Source organism: Stenella coeruleoalba (genome assembly GCF_951394435.1).
Source record: "Stenella coeruleoalba genome assembly, chromosome: 9".
NCBI lineage: Eukaryota > Metazoa > Chordata > Mammalia > Artiodactyla > Delphinidae > Stenella > Stenella coeruleoalba.
In genome coordinates, this window is record NC_137155.1 from 82,634,540 (window position 1) to 82,650,882 (window position 16,343).

General features: G+C 37.0%; 1 protein-coding gene across 8 annotated transcripts in view; it reads left to right on the forward strand.

Annotated features, from left to right (window-relative positions):
- The window catches only part of NRF1 (nuclear respiratory factor 1), a 136,171-nt gene that overhangs the window by 15,841 nt on the left and 103,987 nt on the right, over window positions 1-16,343 (forward strand). The window contains exon 1 of one of the 8 annotated variants that reach the window (XM_079932662.1): window positions 10,780-10,969. The exons of the other annotated variants lie outside the window; for them this stretch is intronic. The gene's annotated coding sequence lies outside the window, so the exon portion shown is untranslated. Of the gene's footprint in view, window positions 1-10,779; window positions 10,970-16,343 lie in introns of those variants that run through there. 8 annotated transcript variants of the gene reach the window in all.

The following is a 16,343-nucleotide window of genomic DNA, read 5'->3' on the forward strand; positions in this document are numbered from 1 at the left end:
ATTGACAACAAATGCTCTCAGTTGTTTTCCTTGAAGTGATAGGCTCACTTTGTTAATTTTTGAGAAAATAACTATCAGTTACCCAGGTCTGAATAGCCATACAGTTTGTCAGCTACTCTTTCAAGTAAAAATGGTATTCCTTGGGGGAAAATGTGGGTAATTCAGTTTGCGACTCAAAGCATGGTTTATGTGCTTTTTGAAATAGCCATCACACTTCCGAATGCAGAAGTGCTGTATGTATACTTTCCATTTGATTACACAGAATAGTAAAAAGACATGAATTCAAGGGTGAAGATTTAATAAAATTAATAATTTTTACTCTTTCATCAGCACATTCTTAAATTATGAAATTGACTCTTTCCTTTTACTGTGAATACATGAAGGTGAAGAATATAATGATGACTAGTACAGTTTGGTGCCATTGCCTTTAATTAATTGTGCTAAGATGCCAGTAGTTTTACCCTACCATTGCTTTTGCATTCTAAGTGCAAATATAAGTACAGTGAAAAAAGGCAAAGAATGTCTTAGTTATTATGAAAATAGTTTTGACCTCACTGATCCCTTGAAGAAATCACAGGGATTCCCAGGGTTATAAGGTTCACTTTGAGAACTGCTGCTGTAAGCTATTTGAGGGTTAGACTAATCACCCCACATATCCCCCTTCAGTTTCTGATCCAGGATTTTTCACAGAAAAGGTGCTCAATATATATTTGTTTTATGAATGTGATTTGATGACATTTAAACAGGACAAAACTTGGTGAGTAAAATTATGTAGCAGCCTACATCCATCCAAGCAATCTTGATCAGGCAGCTTTCCCACAGACATTGGTGAGACTAAGTTGAGCTAATGGAATGTGGATGATAATATACTTGGTAAATGCAAATGATGAAATAACTACACATAAGGTGATGTTGAAATTAGAACTAACTGATTTCAGGAATGCACAGGAAAAGGATACACATGTACAAGTTCCTACACAGCCAGCGATTTCAGCCTTGTTAGGTTTCTGTTAATGAGTCCTCTACTTTTTGGGTCCTTTAATTTGTAGCGGTCTAAGAGAGGATCCTCAAGTAAGATGGATCTTATCTGAAAAGCAAACATCTCATTTAAATTTCAGTAGGTCGTGGTTTGTGCTTAATCTAGTAAAGTCTTTTCAAAAAGAGTTACTGACAGTGAATGTTAAAAACAAATCACTTTTTTTGAAGAATAGTGACTAAAAGTCCTGGGTCTATATAAACTGCAGACCCAGGTAGTCATTTTCCTCTTTAAGGAAACCTGTCCTGTTAATACCCTACTATGTATTTTTGGGGCAAGAAATTGGGTGATAAGATGGTGTGATATACCCTCTTTTAGTGTGTAAGCCTCAGTTCATCTAGCTACATTTTGATAATCTCAAATTTTGTTAAATAATACTCCTCCTCTTGTTTTCAAGTGATTTGTTTGTTACAGTCTATTTCTAGTTTAGGGCTAGGATGTAGGAATGGGTAGTAAATTGGGGGTGGAAATGGGAAGGAACAGTATTAGTTCTAAACCATCCCAGGCCTTCCACTACTCCCACCCCCAATCCCAACTTTTAAAAAACTTTTTACTCCTATTTCAAGTAAAGATTGTAAGAGATAAGTTAAGGCATTTCTAACAATCAAAACCACACAGTTTTTTTGTTTCATGTTAAAAGTTACTGAGTCTACTTTAAGAAGTTCCTTCAAACATCTTGTGAATTTACCTTTTGTCCCTGAAGGTCATTACTTCAATTTACAATGGATACTCCCAAAAAGTTGGGTAGGGTAGGCATTACCTAAACTTTGGTCATCATCATACCTATGTAACAGCATGAGAGGATTCAGCTAGTACAGGGGTGTGTTACTATGTGAGAGCCACTTGTGCTTCTTGTCATAGGTGCCATGTCCTGGTTAGAAACCATTTAAAATCAAACTGGAAAATACCAGTCGCCTTTTAAGGATGTCATAAAAATAAGGTTATTTTTATGACATCCTTAAAAGACTAAATACTGTTTTAAAACTGACCAAAGTAAAATGTCTGCTTTCAAACAGAGTTGTAAGTGGAAATGTAAAATAAGGTCAAATTAAAAATAATTTATCTATTACATTTCCTGAACAGATTTAATTTTGAACTCTGTGTGCAAGGCACAGATTGGAATGGTTGCTGCAGATATTTTATGGAATATAGATTTCAGATTGTTATTTGCTTGTAAATATACACATGAAAACCCACTTTCAGGACTCCTACTTTAAATTTTTCAAAGAATTTTATCCTTTATGGAAGATATATTTGTATCTATTATTCTTCTAGTACCATATCCTAGTTAAGTAGTTTGAGGAGATTAGGGTTAAGTACTACTACTTTGGTATGACTTCTATAGCTGCTACCTTTAAAAGTTTGTTAAGAACAATATAATGAATACCATGTATCTTCTACCCAACTTAAAAAAAATCACAGATAATAATGCCTCCTGGGCATTCCTTCCTCATCCTTTCCCTTCCCAGCTGTAACCATTATTCTGAATTTGATGTTTACCTTTCCCCTGTATCAAAAAACAAAAACAGAAAAACTATACCTTTATGTGTTGTATCCATAGGAAAGATATCATATTGTTTCGTATGTTTTTAAAGTTATATGAGATTAATCTTTATTTTTTTTTTGTTTTGTTTTTTTGTTTTTTGCGGTACGCGGGCCTCTCACTGTTGTGGCCTCTCCCACTGTGGAGCACAGGCTCGGGACGCGCAGGCCCAGCGGCCATGGCTCACGGGCCCAGCCGCTCCGCAGCATGTGGGATCCTCCCGGACCGGGGCACAAACCCGTGTCCCCTGCATCGACAGGCGGACTCTCAACCACTGCGCCACCAAGGAAGCCCGAGATTAATCTTTATTGAGGCATGTAGTTATAGTTTACTCATTTTACATGCTATATAATATTTGATTTAATGGAGTGTGAAAGTAATATATGATCTTTGTAGAGAAGTTTGAAAATAAAAGAAAATATGAAGATGAAAAAATTTGTAGCTCTGCCATCCAGAGATACCACAGTTAATTTTTTTTCCTTTGATTCCCCCCCCTCCCACTTAAGTTTATGTATTTTCTGGGTACCTTTTAATATGAATGGGACACAGTTTTATGGATTACATAAAATTGCAAAACAGCCACATAAGGGCTGTAATCGTATTTTAGTTGAAAAAGAAAAGAAAATGAGCTTTCCATATTAGGTATTCCACGTATACCAGGTATTCCACATATACCTAGTAAATTTACTATCTATATCGAATACTGATGGCATATTTCTTAGTATGGAAACACTGTGTAAGTGATATCTGGGAAGAGTTAGGTAGTATTGTTTAACATGTTTTTAAACTTATCTGAGAGATTTTTCTAGTAAACAAAATTATCAGATTTTGATGCTTATCTCTTTAAACATTAAGTACTTTTTTGGTTTTAACTTTTTGATTAAAAATGAAAAAGATGAAATATTTAGGTATGCATTTAATATATGTACAAGATCTATATGAGGAAAACTACAAAGCTCAGATGAAAGAAATCAAAGAAGAACTAAAATAGATATTCCATATTCATGGATAGGAAGACTCAATTGTATTAAGATGTCAGTTCTTCCCAACTTAATCTGAAGATTCAGTGCAGTCCCAATTAAGATCCCAGCAAGTTATTTTATGGTTATCAACAAACTGATTCTAAAGTTTATATGGAGAGGCAAAAGACCCAGAATAGCTAATACAGTATTAAAGAAAAACAAAGTTGGAGGACTGACACTCCTTGACTTCAAGACTCACTATAAAGCTACAGTAATCAAGGCAGTGTGGTATTGGTAAAAGAATAGACAAACAGATCAATGAAACAGAATAGAGAGCCCAGAAATAGATCCCCATAAATATAGTCAGCTGATCTTTGACAAAGGAGCAAAGGCAATACAATGGAGCAAAGATAGTGTCTTCAACAAATGGTGCTGGAACCAACTGGATATCTACCGGCCAAAAAATCAATGTAGACACAGACTTCATACCCTTTATAAAAATTAACTCAAAATAGATCACAGACCTAAGTGTAAGACATAAAACTATAAAACTCTTAGAAGATAACATAGGAGAAAACTTAGATGACCTTGAGTATGGTGGTGACTTTTTAGATACAATACCAAAGCCATGATCCATGAAAGAAAGAATTCATAACTGGTACCTCCATACAATGGGGTATTATTTAGCACTAAAAAGAAGTTAGCTATCAAGCCATGAAAAGACGTGGAGGAATCTTAAATGCATATTACTAAATGAAAGAAGCCAACCAGAAAAGGCTACATAGTGTATGATTCCAGCTTTATGAAGTTCTGGGAAACGCAAAACTGTGGAGATAGTGAAAGGATCAGTGGTTGCCAGGGTTTGGGAGAAGGGAGAGAGGGAGCACGGGGTTTTGGGGCAGTAAAACCATTCTGTATGATACTCAAATGGAGGGTACGTCATAATACACCTGTCAAAACCCACAGACTGTATAACATAAAGAGTGGACTCTAATGTAAACTATGGCCTTTAGTTAATATTGATTCATCAACTGCAACAAATTTACCACTCTAAAAGCAGGATGTTAATAGGAGAGGGAGAAGTGGTGAAGGGGTTATATGGGAACTCACTGTACTTTCTGCTTCAGCTTTCTATAAACCTAAAACTGCTCTAAAAATAAAATATATTAATGGGAAAAATACATATGTCAAACACCAATGTTCCATGGTAGAGGTGGGGTACAGGGATTTTCAGGTGTAGTCAGGAACTCCTCCAAACTAAATCATCATAACCTGTAGTTAGATAATGCTGAATAGCTTTATAGTTATATAATGTTATGGTATATATAATTTACATATAAATGTAAATATATAATTTATATATAATATACATAATGTATAGTTAATAATAGTTATATACTGTTGAATACATTTGAATGTATAGGATGCATGGTGGTGGGGAAAGACTGAAGAAATCGGGGGTGGGTCAACTTCATCTAATGAAGAGACTGTTGCTGGTGGAGCTTTCCTAACACTGTCCCTGGTGAGAGAAATGCCTATGACTTTTCCTTCTTCACTTTAAATAATAATTTGATGGAGCTAATGTTTGCCAGCAGTAGCCTGTGATGGCATTTGTCTCAAATTTTGTGTCATGCTGTTCCTGTTCCCTTCCTCCCAGTGGAATGGTATGCTAATAAAGGTCTAACTAAAAGTGCACAGGAGTTCAGAGGCACTTAGGTCAAAAGAAATTCAGAACTGTTCAGTAATCAGTGCTTTCCACCATGACATTTATTTGCCAAGAAAAGATAAAATTATAATCAGTACCTAGTATTTTGGTGTAAACGGCACACAAATAGTCATTGTAGGCTTCTTTTTCATTTTTTTAAGACTTCATTTTCCAAGAGCAGTTTTAGATTTACAACAAATTGAGAGTGAGGTACAGAGATTTCCTATATACAAAGGATAAACCTACATTAACGCATCATAATCACCCAAAGCCTGTAGTTTATTTTAGGGTTTACTCTTGGTGTTGTATATTTCTGTTGATTTGGACAAATGTATTAATATAATGACATATCCATCATTATATCATGAAGAGTATTGGCACTGCCCTAAAAGTCCTCTGTGCTCTGCCTATTCATTTCCCCCATCTCCACCCCCAGTCCTGGCAATCACTGCTTTTTCTTGTCTCCATAGTTTTGCCCTTTCCAGAATTTCATATAGTTGGAATCAGAATATGTAGCCTTTTCATTTTCATATTGGCTTCTTTCACTTAGTAATATGCATTTAAGGTTCCTCCCTGTCTTTTCATGGCTTGATAGCTCATTTCCTTTTAGTGCTGAATAATATTCCATTGTATGGATATACCACATTTTGTTTATCCATTCACCTATTGAAGGACATCTTGATTGCTTCCAAGTTTTGGCAGTTATGAATAAAGCTGGTATAAACATTCGTGTGCAGGTTTTTGCATGTACATAAGTTTTCAGCTTATTTGGCTAAATACCAAGGAGTGTGTTGGATCATATAGTAAAAGTATGTTTGGTTTTGTAAGAAACTGCCAAACTGTCTTCCAAAGTGACTGACATATGTATTTTTACATCGCTTATGCTTTTTCAAAAGCACATTTGTCAGGTATGTAAAGGAATGAATGCCTGTCCTATGATAGGATGATGCCCTTACAAGCAATTGAGGTCTTAGGACTGGTTGTCCCTTCATAAATAATACCAGCTGTTTGCACTTTGTTCTTGTCTGCTTTTTCTTTTATTTATTTGTTTTATTTGTTCTCCCTTATTGTTCTTACTCTTTATTCTTCCTTACTGCTTCTCCTTGCTTTGGCCTGGGGAATGAGAGAGCTATGCTTGTTAGAATAGTGTAGTGATTTATTTTTATTTATTTATTTATTTTAACATCTTTATTGGAGTATAATTGTTTTACATTGTTGTGTTAGTTGCTGCTGTATAACAAAGTGAATCAGCTATATGTATAGATATATCCCCATATCCCCTCCCTCTTGCGCCTCCCTCCCTCCCTATCCCACTCCTCTAGGTGGTCACAAAGCACAGAGCTGATCTCCCTGTGCGGCTGCTCCCCACTAGCTATCTATTTTACATTTGGTAGTTAGTGTACTGATATAAAAGGCAAATAAGACAAAACTAAAACCCTTTCCCATAACCATGTTATGGATGGTTACGATTGCAGCATTTAGTAAAGTTGTTGCATGATTAGCTTCACTGTACAGATCTTCCAAGATGGGATTAGAGGAGCAGTACATTAATAAAACCTTCTTTGCTTTATAATTTAAAAATAAGGAAACTGATTTAAAATGGTTTAAGTCTATGCTAGCAGAAGAGTTTTGTTTTTTTCCCTACATTTCTCTAGGAAGACCTTTCAGTTTCTGCTGTTACAGTTCTCAAAGAGGACAAAACCTTTAGTTAAAGCTTGTTTTATAGTATCTGTGTAATTCTGTTTGTGTGTACATTTGTACATACCCCAAACTGCAGCAAAATTATGTGTCAATAGATTATACTCTCTCAGTAGATGAAGGTCAAGAACTGTATCAAATCTTCTTTGGGGTATGTATCCAGTTCACCTGACAGTCTTCCTGATACACATTTGTGGACCCCATGGTTCAAAATCTCCTGGTGCAGAATCTTAGAGTTGTTTTGTTTTGTTTTTTGCTCCCTTACTTTCTGCATGCTGGCTTGTTAGTGTATGTGTAAAGCCCACCTCTCCCATGCCCCCAGGTGGTTGTCTTTGCTTTGCATGAAGATACCTATTGATGGGAGAGCTCACTGCTTCCTGGCAACCTGCTGTTTTCACACCCCTGTTAGAAGAATGATCTATATTGGCCACAATTCTGCCCTGTCTACCCTAACTTCTTGGCTATTTGTTCTTATTGGGGCCACATGATATTTATAATTCCTCATAATAATTCTTTAATATTTAATAAGAGGTCATTTTCCTAAAGCCCTTTCTTTTCTAGGTTTAGACATATATATTTTTCTAACTATTCTTTATAATATTGGCTTTTTCACAGTCCCAGTGAAATATAATCTATGTCTTTAAAAAGTACAATGACAACAGGAAATGTCTAGTTCTTAAGTTTGGTCTTGAGGTAATATAAATGCTCCCAAAATGACAATTTAAAAACATAATCCCCAAAAGAATATAATTCCTGACCTAGAGACAGTGGTGAATATTGAGTAGTAAGGGAAGGGAGGGTAAAGTGCAGGTAAAGTATCCTTTCACACCCATATTAAAATTACTATTCATTTTCTTCTAATCAACAGATAAGAATAAAAAACATTTTACTCAAAAAAAAAAGTGTAGTGCCAAGCAGTAAATACAAGTGTGATCAGGTTGATGCTTTCATTATCCATATTTTATGTATGATGCTTGGCATGGTGCTTATTTCCATACTATTTCCATATTATTTCCAGCACCCCTTGAGTTTTTGTTTGTTTGTTTTGTTTTTTCTTGTGATGACACAGTCTTCACCATCCTATGTTCTTCTGCAATGGGTTTTTTAAGCCAAAGTTCAGAATATTATGTTTATGTTTATTAAAATTTATCCTGTGATATTTTGCTCATTATTTTAGCTGCTTGAGTTTTTTGGAATTTGATTTTACCCTCCGAGGACAGACTTCATTATCCCTTGAATCTCTAGTTATCCACCTATTTGATTAACATATCTTTTCTGTCTCTTTGCAGTTTCCAAAACAATGTCTCTCCATTATTGCTTTTTTTTCCACTTCTTTTTCTCAGTGGCAGATGCCAGCTTGTGTTACTTTGATGGATATGTATAGCTAAACTGGAACCTCAGATAATAGAAAAACATGTACAGTTGCAGAGCCACTAGGGAGCTGTAGTGTGCTTTCATGTTGAACATATAAAGAAGCTTTATATCTATTTTTCTTCTTTTTCTTTTTTTGGACATTTATTAATTTTGATTATTCATTCTTTTGGTATTTTGGAGCCAGTTCTTTTGTGTTTTCAGCTTTCTCTAAACTTTTCTGTATGTATTTGAAAAGTTTGCAGGCCCCAAGGACTGTGTCTATAATGCCTAGTATATAAAATAACCCTGGAGCCTGTCTGTTAGGCAGATATCTTAATAGGAGGCTAATTCTTGGGTCTCAGTTTCCCAACTGCACGATGGAAGACTTGCATTAATTAGGGAGTTTCCACTTGTGCTCTGTGGAGTCCTGAGTCTCAGAGGGTATTGCAGGAGGTGAGGGGAATGAACGCCTATAGCTGTCAGCATTCCCCAGCTCCTTCAATAAGAAGTGTTCCACTTTTATCTTATATTTTGAGGTTCTACGTAGGATTCTTTTTAAAGAAAGAGTACCCAGAGGACATTGGGCAGCTTTGATGGTCTTTATATGAGTCTCTCTGATTCCATGAGCTTAGAGGTCACCCTCAGATTTTTCATTTGGTGAAGGGGTAGAGGGGCTTATTATACTATTTGTCTTTTCTTTCCCATATCTGGGATTAACCACCCCTCCAGTCCCCTCATTATAAAAGTAACTACATGCTTATTGTTTTAAAGGGAGAAAAAAAATCTGTAAAACAAGAAGTCTTCATAATTCCATTATGCACAGAAGAAAAGCATTCTTAACAGTTTCAGTATACCTTTCTAGATTCTTCTGTTTTTCCATAGCCATATCTGTAATTTATTTGTTTGTGGGGTGTTTGTTTATTTTAATGAGACCACACTTATTCTAGCAGATTTTATAACCTGGGGTGTTTTGTTTTGTTGGGTTTCTCCCCAGTTTACAGCTGTATAGTGTGGACATTTTCTGTGTCAGTACACATCAGTCTACTTCATCCTTTAATACCTATGTAATATTTCTCTGACTAATGATTTGTAACTATACTAAGTCATTGTGAATATTCCTTGTTGCACAATACATGGAATCTATTCTAAAGTATGAACCTACTTTTATTTACATATTACTACTGGCATATGCATTTTTTTCGATAGTTTACTCTTTATTCACTCTTTTTGGGGGTTATGATATTTGTTGATTTTTCCAGTTCTTCTCTTTCCTCTGGTTTGATTACACATCAAGACCTCAGAAGTATTATCCCAGTCAAGCTACAGATGCAGATAACCCTTTTCAATAGCTCTAATTTAATGTCCCCTTTTAATAGTTACAAGACTATTCTTAAGAACAGAACCTTGGCAGACAGAATTATACTTTTATTCGAGTATATTACTACTGATGAGAAAGGTAGTTGACTTGTTTTGACCCAAGTGAGCTTAGTTCTAAGAGCCAGGAAGGTGGATGACAAGCAGCTTTTGGTGGTTTGACGGCCAGCTAGCTGCAGGACGTCTGTTGTGGTCAGGACTAAGTGGCTGCTGATAAATATTTGTGGTGAATTACATTTGATGGTCCCTTTTCCCCTTCTGATTTTTAGAATTTTATCAACAATCACACTGAGAAATTGGTAGTGAGAAAAATGTTTTTTATTCTTATAGGATGATTATTGTTTTTTCTTTATGTAGTGCTCTGTAATTTTTCAAATAACTTATTCTAAATGGATGCAACATTTCCATAGTCATGGAAGAATTTTGGTGATTTTTTTTTTTTTTTGAAAAGGAAATATAGTGTAAATGTTATTTAAGCAGCTTATATTTCATTAGAAACTTAGGATAGCATTTCTTCCTCCCCCTTTTAAGTTTAGGGAAATCTTGTACAGGTTAAACAAATTCAAAAATGGAAATGTTATTCCCAGTTTTAAGGAATTTTAATTTTATATTCAACCACTTTGTAAATTTTATTCTTGAAACACATGTGCTTTTTTACTTTTCTCTAACTTCCTTTCCTTGTCAGGATTCTAAGATATTTTTTCCTTCTTACTACTATGCCTGAAACTTTGATTATTTGCTATTCTAATTTTAATTTTGGAAGTAATTCAAGATATACTTTGTTTTAATTTACTCACAAAGTAAATATAGGGATTTTAATTTTTGAATAGGTACTATTCAAATTTAGATGTCTGACACTTTCTGAAGTGTTTATGGTAGGGACCATTATTATACTATTTAGAAAGGTTTATTTATTGTTGTTGTTTACGTTACAAAATCTCTGAGTACTCTTTGTCTTAAAATGTATTTCATATGTTATTGTCCAGCTTAGAAAGTTCTATTTTCTCACTCATTCAATAAACAAATTTGAGTGATTATTGTGAGCCTTGAACAGTTCTAGGTGGTGGGATAAAGCGTTGAATAAAACAGAAAAATCTTTGCCCCCATGAGCTTACTTACTATCTAAAAAGGTAAATAAATATTATATCGGGGGTAATGAGTGCCATGGGGAAGGTGATGTCTGCTTGAGATTGTCTCCATATCTTTCAGAAGATTAATCCTCAAAAATACCAAGGCTGCAAATGGAAACCTGGGCTGGATATATAACGGACTTCACATTGACTATCCATCATTGAGTGGTGTGTAATTTGAACAGATTCCTGTATTTACTGTCTGTTCCCTTTCATACTACTTTCATTTTTACAATTGTGTTAATTCTTAGTGTGGTTCTATTTACTGTTGCTTAAAAATGATACCTTCCATCGTGCTTTACAGTTAAAAAACATTTTCATGTTTCATTTTTTTAAGTGGCTATAGCATAATAGTTTTGGTTGAACCATGTGAAATTGATGATATTTGACTGTTTTGGACCTATTTCACGTTGATCATTCTAATACTGTGCTGTACCTACCTTTAAAAACAAAATATGGGGCTTCCCTGGTGGCGCAGTGGTTGAGAGTCTGCCTGCCAATGCAGAGGACACGGGTTCGAGCCCTGGTATGGGAAGATCCCACATGCCGCGGAGCAACTAAGCCCGTGAGCCACAACTACTGAGCCTGCGCGTCTGGAGCCTGTGCTCCGCAACGGGAGAGGCGGCGACAGTGAGAGGCCCGCGCATCGCGATGAAGAGTGGCCCCTGCTCTCCGCCACTGGAGAAAGCCCTTGCACAGAAACGAAGACCCAACACAGCCAAAAATAAATATAAATAAATAAATAAATTTTAAAAAAACACAAAAAAACAAAATATGAACATGTTTTATAAACTGTAAATCACTATTATGCACACTGACAAGACTTAAATTTTGTTTCTGTCACTCATTTCCTGTTTGCTGTAGAGCAATTACTTAACCTCATTGTGCCTCACTTCATCATGACAGTGAAGATAATAATACCTCTTAGAGTTGTGAGGATTACATTATACATTATAATGTGATTATATATGTAAAGGTACTTAGAAAAGCACCTAGCACATAGTAAAGGCTCAATAAGTGTTAGCTATTATTACTATTACTAACCCATGGGGCAGGCATCATCCTTGTCAGTTTTGCAGATGATCAATCAGAAGCTCATAGAGATTTTATGATTTTCCAAGATTATGCAACTAGAAATCAAAACCACACATTTCTCACTCCAAGTTCTGGCCTCTTTCTCCTTGCACTACAGCTATCAGGGAAAGAAAGAAAAGGAAAAAAGAAGGAAGAAAGAGTATTCATATAGTAATTTATAGAGCACATACTTGAATCTCTCCAACATAGTTACTTTAACTTAGTTATCTTGTTTCCATAGACTGTTTTGACATCCATAAAGAAAAATGTTTGACAGAAATCTGAGATATGATAGATAATTGTGACCTAGTGTTACATTGTTACCTTAGAAAGGGTAATAGTGGCACTTCTGTAGCTGATTTGTCCAGAAGTGAATGAACCTAAATAATAAATGTTTACCTCAATATTTCTAAGAATATAAGTGCAATTCTTAATTATATTCTTCCAAAAAGGAGCAAAAACAAATGTTAAAAAGCATTTAAAAGCATCTAAAAGTTTTAAAAATAGCAAACTTAAACCTCCAATTCACAATATCCTACTCACATTTCCACGTGGATATATATATATATATATATATATATATATATATATATATATATATATATATATATATATATAAAATAGGCATCTCAGTTGTTCCTCTGACATTCATTCCCATCCCAGTAAATGCCTATTAAGTTCTTCCAGTTGCTCAAACCAAAAACCTTGGAGTCATTTTTAGACTTCTCTCTTTCACTCTACCATGCATCCCAATTGTCAGGAAATCCTGGCAGCTGTACCTTTAAACCATGCAGAATCTAACTATTTCTTATCACCTCTGATGCTGCTACCCTGGTCCAAGCCATGTTCATCTTTTTTTTTTTTTATTTACTTTTGGCTGCATTGGGTCTTCGTTGCTGCGCACAGGCTTTCTCTAGTTGCGGCGAGCGGGGGCTGTTCTTCGTTGTGGTGCATGGGCTTCTCATTGCGATGGCTTCTCTTGTTGTGGAGCACGGGCTCTAGGAGTGCGGGCTTCAGTAGTTGTGGCTCACGGGCTGAGTTGCTCCGTGGCATGTGGGATCTTCCCGGACCAGGGATCGAACCCGTGTCCCCTGCATTGGCATGTGGATTCTTAACCACTGCGCCACCAGGGAAGTCCCGAAGCCATGTTCATCTTAAAGTAGCCTTATAATTGGTCTTCCCGTTCCCACCCTTTCCTCCCTTCAGTCTACTCTCATATAGCAGCCCAGGTGACCCTTTAAAAATGTAAATAAGAAAATCAGTTTACATCTTAACCCCTGCTCAAAACCTTCCAAGGGTTTCCCATCTCATTCAGAATAAAATCCAAAGGTCTTAAGTAGCCCTCAAGGTCCCACAGGCCTGATCCTGGCTAAACTGTCTGACCTCATCTGCTTCTTCTCCCCTAGCTTAGGGTGCTTCAGGCACACGGGCCATTTTGCTGTTCCTTGATCACACCGAGCATGCTCCTGTCTCAGCATCTTTGCATTTGCTGTTCTTGCTGCCTTGGATACTCTTCCGCCCAAGTATTTCATGCTGTCTCCCTCACTCCTACAGATGTGAACTGAGAGATCTTGTCAGAAAGGCATTTCTTGGCCAGCACCCTCTCTTGTCCGCACCTCTCCTCTCCCTAAAATATTATGTATATATTTGATTAGTTTATCTCCCTCTGGTAGGATGTAAAATCCAAGAAGGGGAGGACTTTTTTTTTATTCATTGCTGTCTCCTGTGTCTACATCAATGCTTGACACACAGTAGGTGATTTTTATGTATGTATTGAATGAATGAATGAATTGAATTTCTTGGCAAGTCGTTATCTCAATTCTTCTTCCACCAGATTTGATATTGTTGACTTCTCTCTTCATTTGCCTACCATGACACTTACTATCTCCTGATTCTCATTTCTCCTTCCAACTTCTCATTTGTGTTCACACGTTGTTTTTTTTTCCTTCCTCTATATGCTCCTTTGAATATCCCTAAGTTTCCTTGCTTCTTTTATCGTCCCATTTTACATATTATTCCTGGTCAATTTTATTCATGCTCTGTGCTTTCATTACCATCTCCTTGTTGATGAGTCCCAAACTTACACCTGCATCACAGGCTCCTGCATCACAGCTCCAGATCTGGGTATCTCATTGGACAGTTCATGTAAATATTGTTACGCACTGTCGTCCTCTGCAAATCTGCTCTTTTACTATTCCTTGTCTTGTTTAATGAGCCACTCTTTAACCCAGGCCAGAACATTGGCATCATCCTGGACTTACCTTTCCTTCACTGTTCACATCCAGTTGTTCACTAAATCCTTTCCATTTTCACCCCCTAAATATTTCACCCCACTGTCTTAGTTCAGGCCCCCATTAGTGCTCCCTCATGGACCACTGAATTAGTTACCTGACTGGTTTGGTAACTAGTCAGTCTAGGCTCAGTCCTTCCCAAGCGATTCTTCACAGAGCTGGGAGGAATGTTTGCTCCTTATCGCCTTTAGCAGTGCTTCATCCTATAACCTAGAACCCTAAGGGTGGCCAGGAGTTATAGCAGTGGGCTTTTGTGACCTGTGGTTATTTGTAGACTGAGTAGATAATACTGTCTCTCAAAAGTATTGCCTACATTTGAGTTTTCAAATAAATTAAGTAATTTATAGTGTACTCTTTTCATTTTCTGGTTTTCTGAATAAATACAATTATCATGTAGTAGAGGTTCCCCTCCCTCCCCGCCTTCCTTCCCTCCCTCCTCCCTTCCTTTCCTTCCTTCCTTCCTTCCTTCCTTCCGTTGTTATAAACGGATCTTCATAATATTAAGTACCACTGAGCTATAAGATGAAGTACAGATTACTTTGCACAGCACATAGGCCCCCACCATCTGGTTTCCCCCTAGCTGAACCTCTGGTGTACTCCATGTTTGGTCATGTTCCATATGCCACACTGTTTCCTCTGCTCCGAATACTTCCACCCCACCCTCCTTCCCAGCGGCACCTCTCAAATAGCTACTCCCGTAAAATTTTTCCTGATCAGAATAAAATCCAAACTCCTTTCCAAGGCCTACAAAGGCTTTATGTGATTTTTTCCAATCTTGTCTCCCTCCACCGTTTCCCTTTTTACCAGGCTCTTCCTGTGACTGCCTTCTTCTCACCCATTCAGGTCGCAAATCAGATGTGCCTCATCAGAGACCACCCCTCTCCCCAGGCATTTTCTTATCATATTGCCTTATTCTATCCTCTGCATAGCACGTCAGTTCCAGAAATTCTTGTTTATTCCTTTATGTCTTTATTGTCATGGCTCCCTCCTCCAGAATGTAAGTTCTTTGAGGTGGGACTCTGCCTTCTTGCTTACCACTGTGTCTCTTGTCTAGAACCTGGTCCTCAGTAATTTTAAAAAAAAATGTTTTTTGGAATATAGTTGATTTGCAATGTTGTGTTAGTTTCAGGTGTCCAGCAAAGTGAAGCAGTTATACATATACGTGTATCCCCTTTTTTTTAGATTCTTTTCCCATATAGGCCATTACAGAGTTTTTTTTTGTTTTTGTTTTGTTTTCTTTTGTTTTGTTTTTTTGCGGTACGCTGGCCTCTCACTGTTGTGGCCTCTCCCGTTGCAGAGCACAGGCTCCGGACGCGCAGGCTCAGCGGCCATGGCTCACGGGCCCAGCCGCTGCGCGGCATGTGGGATCTTCCCAGCCCGGGGCACGAACCCGTGTCCGCTGCATCGGCAGGCAGACGCTCAACCACTGTGCCACCAGGGAAGCCCCCATTACAGAGTATTGAGTAGAGTTCCCTGTGCTATACAGTTAGGTCCTTATTAGTTATCTATTTTATATATAGTAGTGTGTATATGTCGATCCCAATCTCCCAATTTATCCCTCCCCGACCCTTACCCCCTGGTAACCATAAGTTTGTTTTCTACATCTGTAACTCTATTTCTTTTTTGTAGGTAAGTTCATCTGTACCCTTTTTTAAAATTCCACATATAAGCAATATCATATGATATTTGTCTTTGTCTGACTTACTTCACTCAGTATGACAATCTCTAGGTCCATCCATGTTGCTGCAAATGGCATTATTTCGTTCTTTTTTTTATGGCTAATATTCCATTGTATATGGTACCACATCTTCTTTATCCATTCCTCTGTTGATGAACATTTAGGTTGCTTCCATGTGTATTGTAAATAGTGCTGCAGTGAATATCGGGGTGCATGTATCTTTTCGAATTATGGTTTCCTCCTGATATATGCCCAGGAGTGGGATTGCTGGATTATATGGTAGCTCTCTTTTTAGTTTTTTAAGGAACCTCCATACTGTTCTCCAATTTACATTCCCACCAACCACTGTAGGAGGGTTTCCTTTTCTCCACACCCTCTCCAGCATTTATCGTTTGTAGGGTTTTTTTTATGGCCATTATGATCGGTGTAAGGTAATACCTTACTGTAATTTTGATTTGCATTTCTCTAACAGTTAGTGATATTGAGCATCTTTTCCTGT